Genomic DNA, 19,555 nt, shown 5'->3' on the forward strand with positions numbered 1-19,555 from the left:
ACCAACTCTTTTGCAATCCCATGGACTGTAGCCCACCAGGCTCCTCCATCCATGGGATTTTCCAGGCAAGAATACTGGATTGGGTTGCCATTTCCTTCTCCGGGGGACCTTCCAGACCCAGGGGTGAAACCTGTGTCTCCTGCATTGGCAGGTGGGATTCTTTACCACTGAGCCATCAGGGAAGCCCTGTGAGTGTGTATGCATATGTATAATACATATGTACACCTCTTATTTTGAATTGAGAGACAACTGCAGTCATGATACCTGTTTCCCCTTAGAATTTTAGTGTACATTTCCTAAGATCAAGGACATTCTCTTACATAGTCTTGACACAATTATCAAAATTAAACCAGTATGATACCATTATCTAATCTGTAGGTCTTTTTTAGGTCTTGCTAGTGGTGCCAGGAATGTCAGCAAAAGAATATCCTGAATTGTACATTAGATTTAGTTGTCTTGTCTCTCTAGTCTGCTTTAATCTGGAACAGTTCTTTAATTCCTTGTTTTTCATGACTTAATATTTAAAGAGTTTGGGCCAGTTATTTTGTTGAATGTTTCTTAGTTTGGGTTTGTTTGATACATTTTCATAATTAAATTCACCTCATGTACTTTTGTTAGGAATACCATGGAAAAGATGCTTATGGAGGCATGAGCTATTTGTTCCATTGCTGGTGATGTTAACTTGGAATACTTGGTTAAGGTAGTGTTTGTCAGGTACTCCACTGTAAAGTTAGAATTTTTCTTTTCATAATTTTAAGTATCATGAGGTGGGGGTATGGGATGGGGGAGTAGTTTGAGGCTCTGTAAATGCCATGTTATTCCTCAAAATTTTACCCTCCGGCAGCTTTCATTGATCATTCTTACCTGAATCATTTCTTACTATTAGGGTTGCCAAATGGTGGTTTTCTAATTTCTTCTTTCTTTCTGTGTTTATTACTTGGCTTTCTATTATAAATAAGAGCTGCACCCGCACCGCCCCCACCCCAGTACTTACTTGTTTATATCACTGTAGACACCTGGAATCTTATTTGTTCAATGTGTTGTTATTTCTTCACTGTCATTAATTTATACTGATGCTCAAATTGTGCCAGACTGGGCCAATGGGAACCGGTTCAAACTGATTCCTGTGGTCCTTTTGACATAATCCTGTCATTCCTTGAGTATCTTTTGTGTTTTGGCACAATAAGATACCCCAAGTTCATCTCAAAAACCCTCGAGTCAGCCATTTCTCTAAGGGTCCCTCCTTCTTTTTAATAGAGAATATATTTGGAAATCAAGATCTGTGTGCTAGGTGTGTTCATTTGCTACTGGGGTGCATGGCTTCTGGGCTTTTTTAGATGATAGAGTTAAGAAATAGACATATACTGGGACATCCCTGGTGGGGATGTCTCCAGACTCCATGCTGCCATTACAGGGGGCATGGGTTCAATCCCTGGTTCTGGAAGTAAGATCCTGCATGTTGCATGGCATAGCCAAAAAAAAGAAAAGAAATGTGTGTGTGTGTGTGACATGAATGAATACACATATGTCTGCACACGTATCTGTTTATTCTGTATATATTAAAAGCTACCCCAAAAATCACTGCAGATGATGACTGCAACCATGAAATTAAAAGACACTGCTCCTGGGAAGGAAAGCTATGACAAACCTAGACAGCATATTAAAAAGCAGAGACATCACTTTGCTGACAAAGGTCCATATAGTTTTGGACTATAGTTTTGACTATATGTACGTATATGAGAGTTGGACCATAAAGAAGGTTGAGCGCCAAAGCATTGATGCTTTTGAACTGTGGTGCTGGAGAAGGCTCTTTTGAACGTCCCTTGGACAGCAAGCAGATCAAACCAAGCAATCTTAAAGGAAATCAAGCCTGAATATTCGTTGGAAGAACTGATGCTGAAGCTCTAATACTTTGGCCACTTGATGTGAAAAGCCAACTTTGGGAGATGGTGAGGGACAGGGAGGCCTATCTTGCAGCAGTCCACGGGGTCACAAAGAGTCGAACATGACTAGGTGACTGAGCAGCACCACTACCACCCGTCTTATGTATCTTGTTGAGGCTGAAATTTGTATTTCCTGATGATTTAGTGATGTTAATTAAGCATTCTTTCCTACAACTATTGACTATTTGAATATTCTTTTTTGTGAAGTGTGTCCATTTTTGTGAAGTATGTTTTGTCTGTTTGTCTCCCAGAGTCAGAAGAGTCCTTGGTATGCATGGACAAGAGTCCTTACATGTATTGTTTTTAAATGTATCTTTAAAGCCAGGGTGTAAGTCCACTCTGGCTTGCCTTCTTACCCTTTAATGGTGACTTAAAATGATCATGAGAAACGCTGGGCTGGAAGAAGCACAAGCTGGAATCAAGATTGCCGGGAGAAATATCAGTAACCTCGGATATGCAGATGACACGACCCTTATGGCAGAAAGTGAAGAAGAACTAAAGATGAAGGTGAAAGAGGAGAGTGAAAAAGTTGGCTTAAAGCTCAACATTCAGATCATGGCATCCGGTCCCATCTTCATGGCAAATAGATGGGGAAACAGTGGAAACAGTGGCTGACTTTATTTTTCTGGGCTCCAAAATCACTGCAGATGGTGATTGCAGCCATGAAATTAAAAGATGCTTGCTCCTTTTAATAGAAGGTTATGAACAACCTAGACAGCATATTAAAAAGCAGAGACATTACTTTGTCAACAAAGGTCTGTTGAGTCAAGGCCGTTGTTTTTCCAGTGGTCATGCATGGATGTGAGAGTTGGACTATAAAGGAAGCTTAGTGCCAAAGAATTGATGCTTCTGAACTATGGTGTTGGAGAAGACTCTTGAGAGTCCCTTGGACTGCAAGGAGATCCAACCAGTCCATTCTGAAGGAAATCAGTCCTGGGTGTTCACTGGAAGGACTGATTTTGAAGCTGAAACTCCAATCCTTTGGCCACCTGATGCGAAGAGCTGACTCATTTGAAAAGACCCTGATGCTGGGAAAGATTGAGGGCAGGAGGAGAAGGGGAAGACAGAGGATGAGATGGTTGGATGGCATCACCGACTCAATGGACGTGAGTTTGGGTGGACTCCGGGAGTTGGTGATGGACAGGGAGGCCTGGTGTGCTGCAGTCCATGGGGTCGCAAAGAGTTGGACACAACTGAGCAACTGAACTGAACTGAAAAATGATCAAGTGTTTCTAATTTTAACATTGCTTGGTTTGTCAGTCTCCTCCATTATTAATGCTTTTTTGTGTCTTGTTTGAGGTTTTTCTCTACATTGTAGTTATGAAAATGTACTCTTCTGTCATTATCTACAAGCTTCATTATTTTGCATTCTCCATGTAAAGTCACAATACTCCAACCAGTAGTTGCAATGTTTTTCATCATTGCATACTCCTCTCTTAATGACATTTCTCTAATTTACAGAGTTGAGGGTCAAATAACGGACACAGCTCCTTATACATACCTTGCCTAGAGCCCACAGGGTGCCATCTTTTACTTCTCCAATATCAACTGTATCCTTCCCAAAGTGGGAGCTGGCTTCCTAATACTTGATACCTTTAACAGTGTTATCTGAATTATGGCATTGTGTTACTTTAGATTGGGAATTGTTTATATATTCACGCTTTACTCTTTCACACAAAACATTTGAAGAAAGACATCTTTTGTATGTTGAATTTCCACACCATATTGGCCTCAATGATCTCCTTGTGCATTAATTGTTTTGTATCTGCTCAGGGGGCACTCCTTGCTTTATGATCAAAAATGTATTGACCTAGTTTATTGTGGTTGTTACACATTTTGTGATAGCAGTAGATGGTGTCACCACAAGGCATCCCATCTTGCACATAGAAATTGCCAGGGCGTCACCTTGAACTTACATTGTACCACTCAGGAAGGTTACATTCTTGTGCTCTATAGAGCATTCTAAGAGAAGCAGACTTACATTTTACATTGCAAGATCCAAAAGCAGCCTGCCCAAGGTTTCAATTTACAAGAAGTACACAAGGATCCTTTCTGCACTGACATTCTGATCCACAGTCACAGCGTACTTTTTCAACTTCCGCTTCCTTATGACATTATTCTGATGGCTGATGTTTTGAGAAGCTGGTGTATTCATCACACAGAGTCCCTTGTGATGAATGAGGTTAAAGTAACTTCCATAGCAGCAGTTGCCAGGAGCACTGGTACTTGTATTATAGGCATTCATGATGCAGTGTTTTTTCTCACATAAACAGAATTCCTATGTATGAGACATAACAAGATTATGACCCTTGTTGAACAATGACCACTGCAAAATGAAAGCAATTGATTTACCTTTGAGGCTTGCCCAAAATGATGGTAGCATATCCCTGAGATTCAAGCCAACTTAAATACATTAGAAAAGTCCTTGCACACAAACAGATGCCCAGAAACATGGCAAACGGGGGTACAGATGAACACTTCCCTTGACTCGAAGTTGTCAAGAAGTTGACTCATGTCTAGGTTGACATTAAGATTCCCCTGGTTCCAAATCTCAGTCCCAATTACAGAAACGTGAAGGCATAGCAGTAGACAGATTGGATCTGTTACATTAAGCACATTTAATATATCTTCTGTGGCCTTGGAGACATTTGAATAGTTGAAACCACCACCATAAGCACACTCCACAAAGGGCCAGTGAGTCCAGCAGCCAGGGGAATGGCAGTTTTGTGGCATTGTGGCAGTTTTAAACTCTCTGCCTTGAACTCCAGCTTCTGACATAGTTCTGTCTTCCTCAAAGCTGCATTTCATGAAAACTGACTCTTGTTACTATCTTACCTAACACCACTGGTGTTCAAATGTGGTAGAGTGCTTCAGGGCCCAGTTTCGTCAGTGAGGTCATTTATCTGTGGCATCCCTCGAAAGGCTCTCCAATGCTGGACAACCAGAGAATTGGGAGCCCTTTCACGTAACCATGATAGTACCAGGTATCTTGGATGAAGGGCTGATTTTCTTGGAATCCACCCTGCTCTCTGTAGGTGTCTGGAAACCAAGAGCTTCTTAGGATGTACAGGAATGACGCCAGTGCAGCTGGAGGCCAGACCCTGAGCCACCCTCAAAGGCGCTACGTGCCCTGGGGACGTTGGGGAAGCCCCACTTTGGGCCAGATTTGCGCGGAGCCTGTGGGCGGGCCAGGAGCACCTGCAGCCTGAGCCGCAGGAGGGCGCAGTTGCATGCGCCTGGCCCACACCGCTCTCCATGCGGCCTTTCGGAGGGCTGCATCGCACGCAGCTCTCTGCGGTCTTAGGAAGGTGGGTGATAGAGGCTTGAGTATGAAAATCTGCTTCCGAAGCAAACCCTCTTCCAAGGCGGGAACCCAGCTTTCTGGGTTGGGCGGCCGCCGCCCTGGACCTGAGAAAAAGGGCGGTTCCTCAGTGCTGTCCCGGTATAAGGGACTGGGGCTGGGGTTCCAGGGTCTGGAAGCTGGCCAGAGGGAGAAGTACAGGAAAAACAGAGTGACAACAGAGGGAACTGAGCAGGCAACTGAAGTGGTTTGGAGGGGAGGCGTGAGGAAGTGTAGGGAAGAGACAGCAGCAGAAGGGTACCCTGGGGCGAAGGGAATTTAATTTGGAAGAGAGAAGCTTAGGGGGTCAGCATATCGGAAGAGGCTATGGAAATTGACAGATCAAGCCTGTTTTACTTCTTGGTATTGGTCCTGAACAAATAGGCAAAACTAAATTTTCAGTAACTTGTTCCCACCATGGGCTGATAAAATTTTACTAAAGCCAGCTGCTGGCTGCTCCTAAAAGGGATATAACATATAAGTCTGTTTCCATGAGGAAGTCTAAGAGGGTGTTAACTGCATTTTTGCTGAACTCCTGCAGTAAAGAGTAAATAGGGTGTGTGTGTGTATGTTTGTGTGTGTGTGTGTGTGTGTGTGTGAGAGAGAGAGAGTGCTAATAGTGTAATACAGTATAATTTTTCACCCCTTTAAATTTTGTTTTAATAAAACAGCTTTATTGCAGTTTATTTATTCTATAGCAAACTACACATAATACATTGTGTAACTGCAACAGAGCAGAAAGAGCACAGCTCCTAGCAGGCAGCCATTGCTGTGCCTCACTATTCTGCACCCTGTAACTAAGGCAACAGGTCTTGCTCAGCCATTGCTCTGGGTTTTCAGTGGGCCCTGCCCACTGGTATCTCAGTGAGGGACCACTGGGGAAAATGATTCAGTCAAGGGTGGGTGGTGCGGTGGTCATCAGGTGGAGAGTGAGGTAAGAGGCCGAACCAGGCCTTGTCCTGGAGGGCCTCCAGCTCACCCAAGCCTTGGGCCAGCAGGTCAGCTGGAAGGCCCAGGAAACAGCCTGGGCCCTATGTCCTGCAGGGCTCCAGAGCCCTCATTAAGGCCCTCCACTAGCCTTGGTCCAGGCCTTGAGGCAGCGGTGAACCTCTTCCCCATCCTTGTCTCTGCGACTTAATGGCAGTGGCCATCTGTCTGGTCATAGTCTGTGAGACCTGGTCTCCCCAAGTGGGTGGTCTGAGGAGACTGAGGGCCAGTTGAGCTGGATGCCTGGCTCCCTCAGGCATGACAAGTGGGCAGGATGTGGGTACCTGGCCCTGAAGAGCTGTCAACTGAGATCTGCCTTCTCTTAGCCAGGGCTGGAACCTTGGAGGGTGAAAGTTGTGCCTTGGGACTTTGCCCTTTCTGGTCAGGACAGAGAATAACATTCATCTGGTAGAGATTTGCAGAAACATCATTACCTGACCATGACCGGACCTCAAGAACAAAGCATCTGATACCGAGAAGTCTGCAATAAGTAACCACACCCATCCCTCACCTTTGGCTTTTACATGGACTTGCTGGAAGCTTTCAGTAACTTTGAAGTTCTTAGTGCATGAGCCACCCATCTCTTTGTATGAATCTGTAATGAACCTTTCTCTGTTCCAAACTCTAATGTTTAGTATTGATGGGCCTCACTGTGTGTTGGGCACACAGACTTGTGATTTCTGTAACATAACTAGCTAAATTTTTATATATGTGTACATCCCTGAAACCACCATGATTTGCTATCTGTTTTCCAGTCGATAGGTGAACATTTTTTTCATTTCCACTTTAAGACTGTTAAACAAATGAAGTTGCTATGAGCCTCCATATATCTTTGTATGAACCTGGGCTTTCTTTTCTCTTGGGTAAAAACTTGAGAGTGGAATGACTGGATATATAGTAGTTGAATGTTTAACTTTTTAAGAAACTGCAGAACTGTTTTCCAAAGTGGTTGTACCATTCTACATTTCTATCAGCAATATATATATCAGAATTCTAATCCCTCTGCATCTTTACGATGAGTTGGTATGGTCAGTCTTTTAAATTTTAGCCATTCTAATAAGTGTGTAGTGATATACATTGTGGCTAATTTTGCATTTTCCTATTACTAGTGATGTTGAGCATCTTTTTCTGTGCTTATTAGCCTTCCATGTAGATATTCTTTGGTAAAGTATATGTTCAGATCTCTTGCCTATTTCTTGAGGATTTGTTTCTTACTGAGTTTTGAAGTTTTTTAAAAAAATATATTTTGAATAGTCCTTGAGCAAATATACATTTTAAAAATATTTTACCCCAGTCTGGCTTGTCTCTTAATTCTCTTAATAAAATATTTTAAAGAGAAGCTTGTAGGTTTGATGAAGTTCAGCTTATCCCTTTGTTCTTTCATGAATTTTTAATTCACTGCCACATCTAAGAAATTTTTGCTTAACCTTCAGCTCTCAGTTTAAAAGATTTCTCCTGTGTTTACTTACAGAAGTTTTATAGTTTTCGGCTTTACATATTGGTCTGTGGTCTATTTTACACTATTTTTTTTATGTGATGCAAGATATGAAATTAAGTTCTTTTGTTTTCCATTCAGTTGTTCCAGCACTGTATATAAAAAGGCTATCCTTTCTCCAGTGATTTACCTTTGTCAAAAATCTGTTGCCATATTTGTGTGGGTCTATTTCTAGTCTTTCTGTTCTGGTCTATTGATCTGTCTATTGTTAATAGTTTTAGAACACCCAAAAAAGATGTCCTTTTCGTTATAGAGAACTGGAATGCAAAAGTAGAAAGACAAGAAACACCTGGAGTAACAGGCAACTTTGGCCTTAGAGTACAGAATGAAGCAGGGCAAAGGCTGATGGATTTGTGCCAAGAGAACACACTGGTCATAGCAAACACCCTCTTCCAACAACACAAGAGAAGACTCTACACATGGACATCACCAGATGGTTGACACTGAAATCAGATTGATTATATTCTTTGCAGCCAAAGATAGAGAAACTCTATACAGTCAGCAAAAACAAGACCAGGAGCTGACTGTGGCTCAGATCATGAACTCCTTATTGCCAAATTCAGACTGAAATTGAAGAAAGTAGGGAAAACCACTAGAGCATTCAGGTATGACCTAAATCAAATCCCTTATGATTATACAGTGGAAGTGAGAAATAGATTTAAGGGACTAGATCTGATAAACAGAGTGCCTGATGAACTATGGACGGAGGTTCATGACATTGTACAGGAGACAGGGATCAAGACCATCCCCAAGAAAAAGAAATGCAAAAAAGAAAAACGGTTGTCTGAGAAGGCCTTACAAATAGCTGTGAAAAGAAGAGAAGCCAAAAGCAAAGGAGAAAAGGAAAGATAGACCCATTTGAATGCAGAGTTCCAAAGAATGGCAAGGAGAGATAAGAAAGCCTTCCTCGGTGATCAGTACAAAGAAATAGAGGAATACAACAGAATGAGAAAGACTAGAGATCTATTCAAGAAAATTAGAGATACCAAGGGAACATTTCATGCAAAGATGGGCTCAATAAAGGACAGAAATGGTATGGACCTAACAGAAGCAGATGATATTGAGAAGAGGTGGCAAAAATACACAGAAGAACTGTACAAAAAAGATCTTCATGACCCAGATAATGATGATGGTGTGATCATTCACTTAGAGCCAGACATCCTGGAATGTGAAGTCAAGTGGGCCTTAGGAAGCATCACTACGAACAAAGCTAGTGGAGGTGATGGAATTCCAGTTGAGCTATTTCAAATCCTGAAAGATGATGCTGTGAAAGTGCTGCACTCGATATACCAGCAAATTTGGAAAACTCAGCAGTGGCCACAGGACTGGAAAAGGTCAGTTTTCATTCCAATTCCAAAGAAAGGCAATGCCAAAGAACGCTCAAACTACTGCACAATTGCATTCATCTCACACGCTAGCAAAGTAATGCTCAAAATTCTCCAAGCCAGGTTTCAACAGTATGTGAACTGTGAACTTCCAGATGTTCAAGCTGGTTTTGGAAAAGGCAGAGGAACCAGAGATCAAATTGCCAAGATCTGTTGGATCATGGAAAAAGCAAGAGAGTTCCAGAAAAATATCTATTTCTGCTTTCTTGACTATGCCAAAGCCTTTGACTGTGTGGATCACAAAAAAACTGTGGAAAATTCTGAAAGAGATGGGAATACCAGACCACCTGACCTGCCTCTTGAGAAATCTGTATGCAGGTCAGGAAGCAACAGTTAGAACTGGGCATGGAACAACAGACTGGTTCCAAATAGGAAAAGGAGTACGTCAAGGCTGTATATTGTCACCCTGCTTATTTAACTTCTATGCAGAGTACATCATGAGAAACGCTTGACTGGAAGAAACACAAGCTGGAATCAAGATTGCCGGGAGAAATATCAGTAGCCTCAGATATGCAGATGACACCACCCTTATGGCAGAAAGTGAAGAAGTAAAGAGCCTCTTGATGAAAGTGAAAGTGGAGAGTGAAAAAGTTGGCTTAAATCTCAACATTCAGAAAACTAAGATCATGGCATCCGGTCCCATCATTTCATGGCAGATAGATGGGGAAACAGTGTCAGACTTTTTATTTTTTTGGGCTCCAAAATTACTGCAGATGGTGATTGCAGCCATGAAATTAAAAGACGCTTACTCCTTGGAAAGAAAGTTATAACCAACCTAGACAGCATATGAAAAAGCAGAGACATTACTTTGCCAACAAAGGTCCATCTAGTCAAGGCTATGGTTTTTCCAGTGGTCATGTATGGATGTCAGAGTTGGACTATAAAGAAGCTAAGCTCCAAAGAATTGATGCTTTTGAACTGTGGTGTTGAAGACTCTTGAGAGTCCCTTGGACTGGAAGGAGATCCAACCAGTCCATCCTAAAGGAGATCAGTCCTGAATATACATTGGAAGGACTGATGTTGAAGCTGAAACTCCAGTCCTTTGGCCACCTGACACGAAGAGCTGAGTCATTTGAAAAGACCCTGATGCTGGGAAAGATTGAAGGCAGGAGGAGAAGGGGACGACAGAGGATGAGATGGTTAGATGGCATCATTGACTCATTGCACGTGAGTTTGAGTAGACTCCAGGAGTTGGTGATTGACAGGGAGGCCTGGCATGCTGCGGTTCATGGGGTCTCAAAGAGTCAAACACAACTGAGCGACTGAACTGAACTGATTGTTACACAAATACCCCTCTGTTTTGAGTACTGTGACTTTATATGTCTTAAAATCAGAAAGTGGTAGTCCTCCAATTTTTTTCTTCTTTTTCAAAGTGGATTGGCTATTCTAGATCTTCTACATTTCTATGTGAATTTTAGAATCAGTTTGTCAAATTCTACAAGAAAAACCTTGTGATTGACCTATGGGGAAAATTGACAATTAATGATGTTAATTATTTAATCGATGAATAAGATCCCTCCACTTATTTAGGTTGGTGTCAATTTCTCTCAATATTTATAGTTTTAAGTTACATGTTTTTCACAACTTTTGTCAGAATCATTGCTAAGTACTTAACTGTTTCACTCTGTAATAATACCCCTTAAAATTTTTAATTTCCAATTGTTCGTTGCTAGTATTATAAAAACAGAATTGACTACTGCATATTCATCTTGCATCCTTTGAGCTTACTAAACTCATTAGGTCTAGTAGGTTTTTTTGTAGATTCCCTCAGATTTCTACATAGACCTCTATAAATGTTATCTATAAATAAAGACAAATTTAAGTCTTCCTTTCTTATCTGGAATCCTTTTATTTCTCTTTCTTGCCTGATTGCACTGCTCAGAACCTCTAGTTCAATGTGGAATAGAGATAATGAGAGTAGACATTCTTGTCTTGTTTCTGATCTTAGAGGGAAGATATTCAATCTTTTACCATTGGAAGCTACCATTAGTTGTAGATTTTTCCACAGATCTCCTTTCTCATGTTGAAAAGTTCCCCCTATTGTCAGTTATCTGGGAGTTAATAGGATTGGATGTTGGGTTTGGTCAAATGATTTTTCTGATCTATTGATGTGATCATATTGTTACTGGCCTTGCTCTGGATTCTTGGACAGAAATACCACAAAAATGAATATTGTTCCCAAAAGATTTTTAGGCAAGCAGTAGTTTTTATTGGAGGGATAATGTGTGCCAAGGGAGAAGGTGAACGAGTCCCAGCTCCCCAAGGACATTCAGAAATAGGATTTTAAAGGCAGTGTGAAGGAGGGGGCCACAGGATGCCTGATTAGCTTGGCATCATTTCTCAGGTTGGTTGGCATAAAAGTGAAATTTTGAGCTTCGTCAACATACTGGTTTCAGTTGGTCTGAGGTCTGCATGCTTGCAGTCAGCAGTTTTCATCTGGTCGGGGTCTGCTTCCTGCAAATACAACTTAGGATTGTGTGTCAGCCTTTATCTCTCAGGAAACTGGGAGTTCTGTGATTCTACTGTGTGGTGGGTTTACAGTCCAGCTTTTGTCCTTTGGAAACTGTATATACATCAATGGAACAGAAATAATCTGGTACTTTTGTAGATCTCTAGTTATTGTCTCAAAGACCTAAGCCCTCGGGCACTTTGTTGTAGTAGGCTTGTAGTTTTCTTTGCTCCAGGCATTTCCTCGGTCTTCTTCCAAGATGGCTGTGTACTCTTGTCTTCCTGTTTCATTATGATTATTCATTTTTAGTTTGTTAATATGGTAATATACACTGACTGATTTTCAGACCAAGCTTGTGTCCATAGGATAAATTTCATTTGGTCATGTTATATTATCCTTTTTATACATTGTTGAATTCAGTTGCTAACATTTTGTTTAGGATTTTGCCATCTGTATTTGGGAGGGACATTGGTCTGAAATTTTGTATTAATGTTGTAAACTGATTTTCACATCAGGGTAATAATGCTGGCTGCAAAGAACTAGTTGGGTCATATTTTCTCCTCTTCAGTTTTCTTGAAAGTTTATATAGAATTGTTCTTTTTCTTTCTTGTATTTTTTTATAGTATTCATAAGTAAAATCAGTGTGGGTCTGGAGTTCTCCTTGTGGGAAAGTTTTAAGTTCCAATTTCAATTTCTTGGAAAGATACAGGACTATCTAGGTCATCCATTTCCTCTTGTGTTAACTTTCACAGTTTGTGTCTTTCAAAGAGTGTGTCCATTTCATCTCTAAGTTGTCTAATTTATAGGCACAAAGTTCATATTATTTTTTATTATCCTTTCAGTAACCATAGAAACCATGGCATCATCCTTCAACCGTTCCTCATGTTGGTAATTTTTGTCTTTCTTTCTGATCAGTATGACTGGAGGTGTATGATTATTACTGGCTTTGTCAAAAAAAGGCCAGCATTTGTTTTTGTGTACTTTTTTTCCCCCCTCTTTGTTTCTCTCTCTCTGTTTCTCTCTCTCTCTCTCTCCCCGTGTGTGTATGTGTGTGTGTGTTGCCTGGCCATGTGGCATGTGGGATCTTAGTTCCCTAACCAAGGATCAAACCCACACCACTTGCGGTAGAAACCTGGAGTCTTAACTGCTAGACCACCAGGAAAGTCCTGTTTTCTGTTTCTTATTTCCTTAGTTTTCACTCTGATGTTTATTACTTTCTTTAATCTGTTTACTTTGGATTTAATTTGCTGTTATCTTTCTAGTTTCTTGAGGTGGAAATTGAGATAATTGATTTGAGACCTTTATTGTTTCTTTTTTAATTGAGATGTAATTGACATATAACATTGTATTAATTTTAGGTATACAACATAATGATTTGATATGTGTACATACTGTGAAATGATTACCACAAGAGGTTTAGTTAAGATCCTTTACCACACATAATGACAAATATTTTTTCTTATGATGAGTACTTTTAAGATCTATTCTCTTAACTTTTGAATACAATATAGTATTGTTAACTGTAGTATCCATGCTGTATGTTATATCCTCAGGATTATTTTATCTTATAAATAAATGGAAGTTTGTATCTTTTACCCCTTCACCCATTGTACCCAACCCCCAACCCTTGCCTCTGGAAAATACAATCTGTTCTCTGTATCACTGGATTTGGTTTTAGATTCTGCATATAAGTGAGATCATACAATATTTGTCTCTCTCTCTCTCTCTGACTTATCCTGGAATAAATCCCACTTGATCATATTGTATGACCTTTTTAATATATTGTTGAATTTGATTTGCTGCTTTATTGAGTATTTTTGCATTGATATTCATTAGAGAGAATTGGATTGTAGTTTTCTTATAGTGACCTTGTCTATTTTTGGTATTGGTAATGATGTCTTTGTAAAATGACTTTGGAAATGTTCCTTCCTTTTGTATTTTTTGGAAAAGTTTGAGAATAATTGGTGTTAATTCTTCTTTAAATGTTTGGTAAAACTCAGCAGTGAAGACATCTGGTTCTAGACTTTTCTTTGTTGAGAGGTTTTGGATTACTACTTGGATTACTCCTGGTAGCTCCGCTGGTAAAGAATCTGCCTGCAATGCAGGAGACCCTAGTTTGATTCCTGGATTGGGAAGATCCCTGGAGAAGGGATAGGCTACCCACTCCAGTATTCTGGCCTGGAGAATCCCATGGACTGTATAGTCCATGGGTTCCCAAGGAGTTGGACACGAATGAGTGACTTCCACTCACTTTAGATTACTGATTCAGTCTCCTAACTAGTGGGGCTTCCCTGGTGACTCGGACGGTAAAGAATATGCTTGCAATGCAGGAGAACTGGATTCAATCCCTGGGTTGGGAAGGTCCCCTGGAGAAGGGAATGGCAACCCACTCTAGTATTCTTGCCTGGAGAATTCCATGGACAGAAGAACCTGGCAAGCTATACAGTCCATGTGGTTGCAAAGCCAGACATGACTGAGTGACTAACACACACTCCTTACTAGTAATTATCTGTCCAACTTTTCTGTTTCTTCATGATTCAGTCTTGGTAGATGGTGGTTATTCAGTTGCTAAGTCATGTCTGACTCTTCGTGACCCCATGTACTGTAGCATGCCAGGCTTCCCTGTCTTTCGCTGTCTCCTGGAGTTTGCTCAAGCTCATGTCTATTGAGTTGGTGATGCCATCCAACCATCTCATCCTTTGTCACCCCCTTCTCCTCTTGCCCTCAATCTTTCCCATCATCAGAGTCTTTTCCAGTGAGTCAGCTCTTCACGTCAGGTGGCCAGAGTAGATGGTAGATTGTGTTTCTAGGAATTTATCCATTTTTTCCCTACATTGTCCATTTTGTTAACATATGATTGTTCATATTGTTGTCTTACAATCTTTCGTATTTCAGTGGTGTCAGTTATAACATCTCCTCTTTCATTTCTAGTTTTATTTGGCTGCTGTTTCTTTTTTTCTTTATAAATCTAGCTAAAGTTTTCTTTAGTTTATCTTTTCAAAAAATAAACTTTTAGTTTTATTCGTCTTTTCTATTTTCTGTTTAGTCTCTATTTCATTTATTTGTACTCTGATCTTTGTTGTTTGCTTCCATCTGTGAACTTTGGAGTTAATTTGTTCTTTTCCTGTTTCCTTGAGGTGTAAAGGGTGGTTGTTTATTTGAGATTTTTCTTGTTTCTTAATGTAGCCACTTATTGTCATGAACTTTCCTCTTAGAACTGCTTTTGCTGCATCCTGTAAATTTTGGTATGTTGTCTTTCCATTTTCATTTCTCTCAAGATATTTTTTTGATTTCTTCTTTGACCCATTGGTTGTTATAGCATGTTGTTTGATCTCCACTTATCTGTGAATTTTCCAGTTTTCTTTTTGTAATTGATTTCTAGTTTTATACCACAGTGGTTGGAAAAGATGCTTGATATGATTTTAACTTTCTTAAATTTGTTGAGACTTGCTTTTGGCTCAGCATATAATCTGTGCTGGAGAATGTTCCCTGTGCTCTTGAGAAGAATGTGTATTCTGCTGTTTTTGAAGAAATGTTCTGCATATATATATGATAAGTCCATCAGATATCACATGTACCTTAAGTCTGATGTTTCCCTGTTGATTTTCTGTCCAGATGATGAAAATAGGGTATTGAAATCCCCTTCTATTATTGTATTGCTGCATATTTCTCCCTATTACTTCTTAATTTAGGCATGTAATTCTATAACTTTCCTTCTAAGTATTGCTCTAGTGGTGTTCTACATATTGCGATATATGTTTTTATTTTAATTCAAAATATTATTTAATTTTCTTTGTTGTTGAAATATTTAATAGATTGTCTTTTTTTTACAGCAGTTTTTTTTACAGCAAAATTGAGTGAAAAGTACAGTGTTCTCACATACCACACCCTGCTGCCTGCACATGAGTATAGTCTCCCCCACCATCGACATCCTGCATCTGAGTGGCACATTCGTTATCATCGATGAACCTGCATTACTTGTCATTATTATCCAAAGTCTGTAGTTTACACTAGGGTTCACTCTTGATGTTATACATCATTTGGGTTTGGACAAATGTATAATGACATATATTCACCAGTGTAGCATATGGAATAGTTCTATTGCTGTAACAATCCTCTGTGCCCTGTTCACCCTCCTTTACCTAACTCTTCAACCACTGATTTCTGCCCCCCACCCACAATGATGTTTTTATTGTCTCCAAAATTGTGCCTTTTCTAGAATATTGTATTGTTAAAGTCTTACAATGTACAGCCTTTCCAGATTGGCTCTTTCACTTAGTAATATACATTTAAGTTTGTTTGTGTCCTTCCATATCTTGGTAGCTTTATTATTTAAGCACTGAATAGTATTCTATTGTTTGGATGTTCAGTTCAGTTCAGTCCAGTCGCTCAGTCGTGACCAACTCTTTGCAACCCCATGGACTGTAGCATGCCAGGCTTCCCTGTCCACCAACTCCTGGAGCTCGCTCAAACTCATGTCCGTCAAGTCAGTGGTGCCATCCAACCATCTTATCCTCTGTCGTCCCCTTCTCCTCCTGCCTTCAATCTTTTGCAGCATCAGGGTCTTTTCCAATGAGTCCGTTCTTCACAGCAGGTGGCCAAAGTATTGGAGCTTCAGCTTCAGCATCAGTCCTTCCAACTGACTGCAAGCTCACTGATTCTTTCCTTGACCCATCAGTCTAAGCATGAGCCCATCAGAAACATTCTTATCTGTTACAGTGTCTTTTTTTATAACTTTTTATATTGGAGTATAACTAATTAACAATGTCGTGATAGTTTCAGGTGGATGACAGGGGGACTCAGCCATACATATGCATGTATCCATTCTCCCCCAAGCTCCCCTCACATCCAGGCTGCCACATTTTACTGAGCAGAGTTCCCAGTGCTATATAGTAGGATGTTGTTGGTTATCCATTTTAAATATACCAGTTCTGTTACAGTGTTTTTTATTTCTGTGGTTTCCTTTTGATTCTTTCTTACCATCTTTCTGTTTATGTTACTAATCTCTTCTTGCATGTTGTCAACTTTTTCTGTTACCCTTAGCATATAGATCATAATTATTTTAAATTCCCAGATAATTCCAAAAAACTCTGCCATATCTGACTCTGGTTCTTTTGCTTGTTTTTTCCTTTCAGACTGTTTTGTTTTTCCCCCTGCCTGTTAGCATGCCTTGCAACTTTTTTGTTGAAAACCAGATATGAAGTTTAATAGAAACTGAAGTAAATAAGCCTTTATTGTTTATCTGATTAGGTGTTAGTCTGTATTTACTGTTTCCTTTAGTGTAGGTGTCAGAGGTTTCAATTTCCTCTAATGTTCTTATGTCTGTTTCCCATGTCCTCTTAGGATTTTCTGAGAAACCCCTTAAATAGAGCCTATGCCTGTAGTTATTTCCGTTATAATCTGCTTATTACAGGAGCACCTTTGAGATGGTATAAGGTGTGGGAGGATGGGAAGCGTTCTCTAGTCTTAAGGTGAGGTCTCAGTCTTATAATGGTCTTGTGCTTCTGGGCTGTGAATTTCGTGCATTTAAGCTGCACCCTTCTTCCCCTAGGTGAGATAAGAAGGCTGGAGGAAGCTGAAGTTGGGTAATTTCCCTTCCCTCAAGTTGAAAAAGGCTATGGTGAATGAAGTCTTTTACCTTGTTGACTAGACCTTTACTTTGAGGACACTTCGGGTGTATTTCAAAATGGTGACTATAACTCTTTCCATATATCAGAAAGGTCACATTTCTTGGTCAAACATGATGAATTTTTTCCTAGTCTCTACTGTGAGAATATGGTAGGTTTCTAGGAGGTCAGACTTATGGCAGTGCAGAAGCTCCCTTTATAATGGGCCCCCATGAGTTTTGAACACTGGTGGTAGTCTACACTTAGGCTTCACAAATTTGCTGAAGTCATTGTTTATGTGTTACTGGCTCCTGCCACTCTGCTTCAGGTAAGCTCATTTGTATTCTCTGTATTAGCCAGTCTCTCCAGTCGGTCCTGTGGCCTCATTTCTCTGTACAGAAAACAGGAATCAAGACCATCCCCAAGAAAAAGAAATGCCAAAAAGCAAAATAGTTGTCTGAGGAGGCCTTACAGATAGCTGTGAAAAGAAGAGAAGCCAAAAGCAAAGGAGAAAAGGAAAGATAGACCCATTGAATGCAAAGAATAGCAAGGAGAGATAAGAAAGCCTTCCTCAGCAATCAATGCAAAGAAATAGAGGAAAACAATAGAATGGGAAAGACTAGAGAAGAAAATTAGAGATACCAAGGGAACATTTCATGCAAAAATGGTTTCAATAAAGGAAAGAAATGGTATGGACCTAACAGAAGCAGAAGATATTAATAAGATGTGGCAAGAATACACAGAACTGTACAAAAAAGATCTTCCCCACCCAGATAATGATGATGGTGTGATTACTCACCTAGAGCCAGACATCCTGGAATGTGAAGTCAAGTGAGCCTTAGGAAGCATCACTACGAACAAAGCTAGTGGAGGTGATGGAATTCCAGTTGAGCTATTTCAAATCCTAAAAGATGATGCTGTGAAAGTGCTGCACTCAATATGCCAGCAAATTTGGAAAACTCAGCAGTGGCCACAGGACTGGAAAAGGTCAGTTTTCATTCCAATCCCAAAGAAAGGCAATGCCAAAGAATGCTCAAACTACCATACAGTTGCACTCATCTCACACACTAGTAAAGTAATGCTCAAAATTCTCCAAGCCAGGCTTCAGCAATATGTGAACTGTGAACTTCCTGATGTTCAAGCTGGTTTTGGAAAAGGCAGAGGAACCAGAGATCAAATTGCCAAGATCCGCTGGATCATGGGAAAAGCAAGAGAGTTCCAGGAAAACATCTATTTCTGCTTTATTGACTATGCCAAAGCCTTTGACTGTGTGGATCGCAATAAACTGTGCAAAATTCTGAAAGAGATGGGAATACCAGACCACCTGTCCTGCCTCTTTAGAAATCTGTATGCAGGTCAGGAAGCAACAGTTAGAACTGGACGTGGAACAACAGACTGGTTCCAAATAGGAAAAAGAGTACATCAAGGCTGTATATTGTCACCCTGCTTATTTAACTTATATGCAGAGTATGTCATGAGAAACGCTGAGCTGGAAGAAACACAAGCTGGAATCAAGATTGCCGGGAGAAATATCGATAACCTCAGGTGTGCAGATGACACCACCCTTATGGGAGAAAGTGAAGAAGAACTAAAGAGCCTCTTGATGAAAGGGAAAGAGGAGAGTGAAAAAAATTGGCTTAAATCTCAACATTCAGAAAACGAAGATCATGGCATCTGGTCCCATCCCTTCATGGCAAATAGATGGGGAAACAGTGGAAACAGTGGCTGTCTTTATTTTTCTGGGCTCCAAAATCACTGCAGATGGTGATTGCAGCCATGAAATTAAAAGATGTTTACCCCTTGGAAGGAAAGTTATGACCAACCTAGACAAAATATTGAAAAGCAGAGACATTACTTTGCCAACAAAGGTCCATCTAGTCAAGGCTATGGTTTTTCCATTGCTCGTGCATGGATGTGATAGTTGGACTATAAAGAAAGCTGAGGGCCAAAGAATTGATGCTTTTCAACTGTGGTGTTGGAGAAGACTCTTGTGATTTCCTTGGACTGCAAGGAGTCCATCCTAAAGAAGATCAGTCCTGGGTGTTCATTGGAAGGACTAATGTTGAAACTGAAACTCCAATACTTTGGCCACCTGATGTGCAGAACTGACTCATTTGAAAAGACCCTGATGCTGGAAAAGATTGAGGGCAGGAGGAGAAGGGGACGACAGAGGATGAGATGGTTGGATGGCATCACCGACTCGATGAACATGGGTTTGGATGAACTCCGGGAGCTGGTGATGAACAGGGAGGTCTGGCGTGCTGTGGTCCATGGGGTTGCAAAGAGTCTGACAAGACTGAATGACTAAAGTGAACGGAAGAAAACTCATTGCTTTTCAGTGTAGTTTTTT

The sequence above is a fragment of the Bos grunniens genome, chromosome 10 (genome assembly GCF_055505025.1).
Source record: "Bos grunniens cultivar Pamir isolate PY7600 chromosome 10, Bosgru_T2T1.0, whole genome shotgun sequence".
NCBI lineage: Eukaryota > Metazoa > Chordata > Mammalia > Artiodactyla > Bovidae > Bos > Bos grunniens.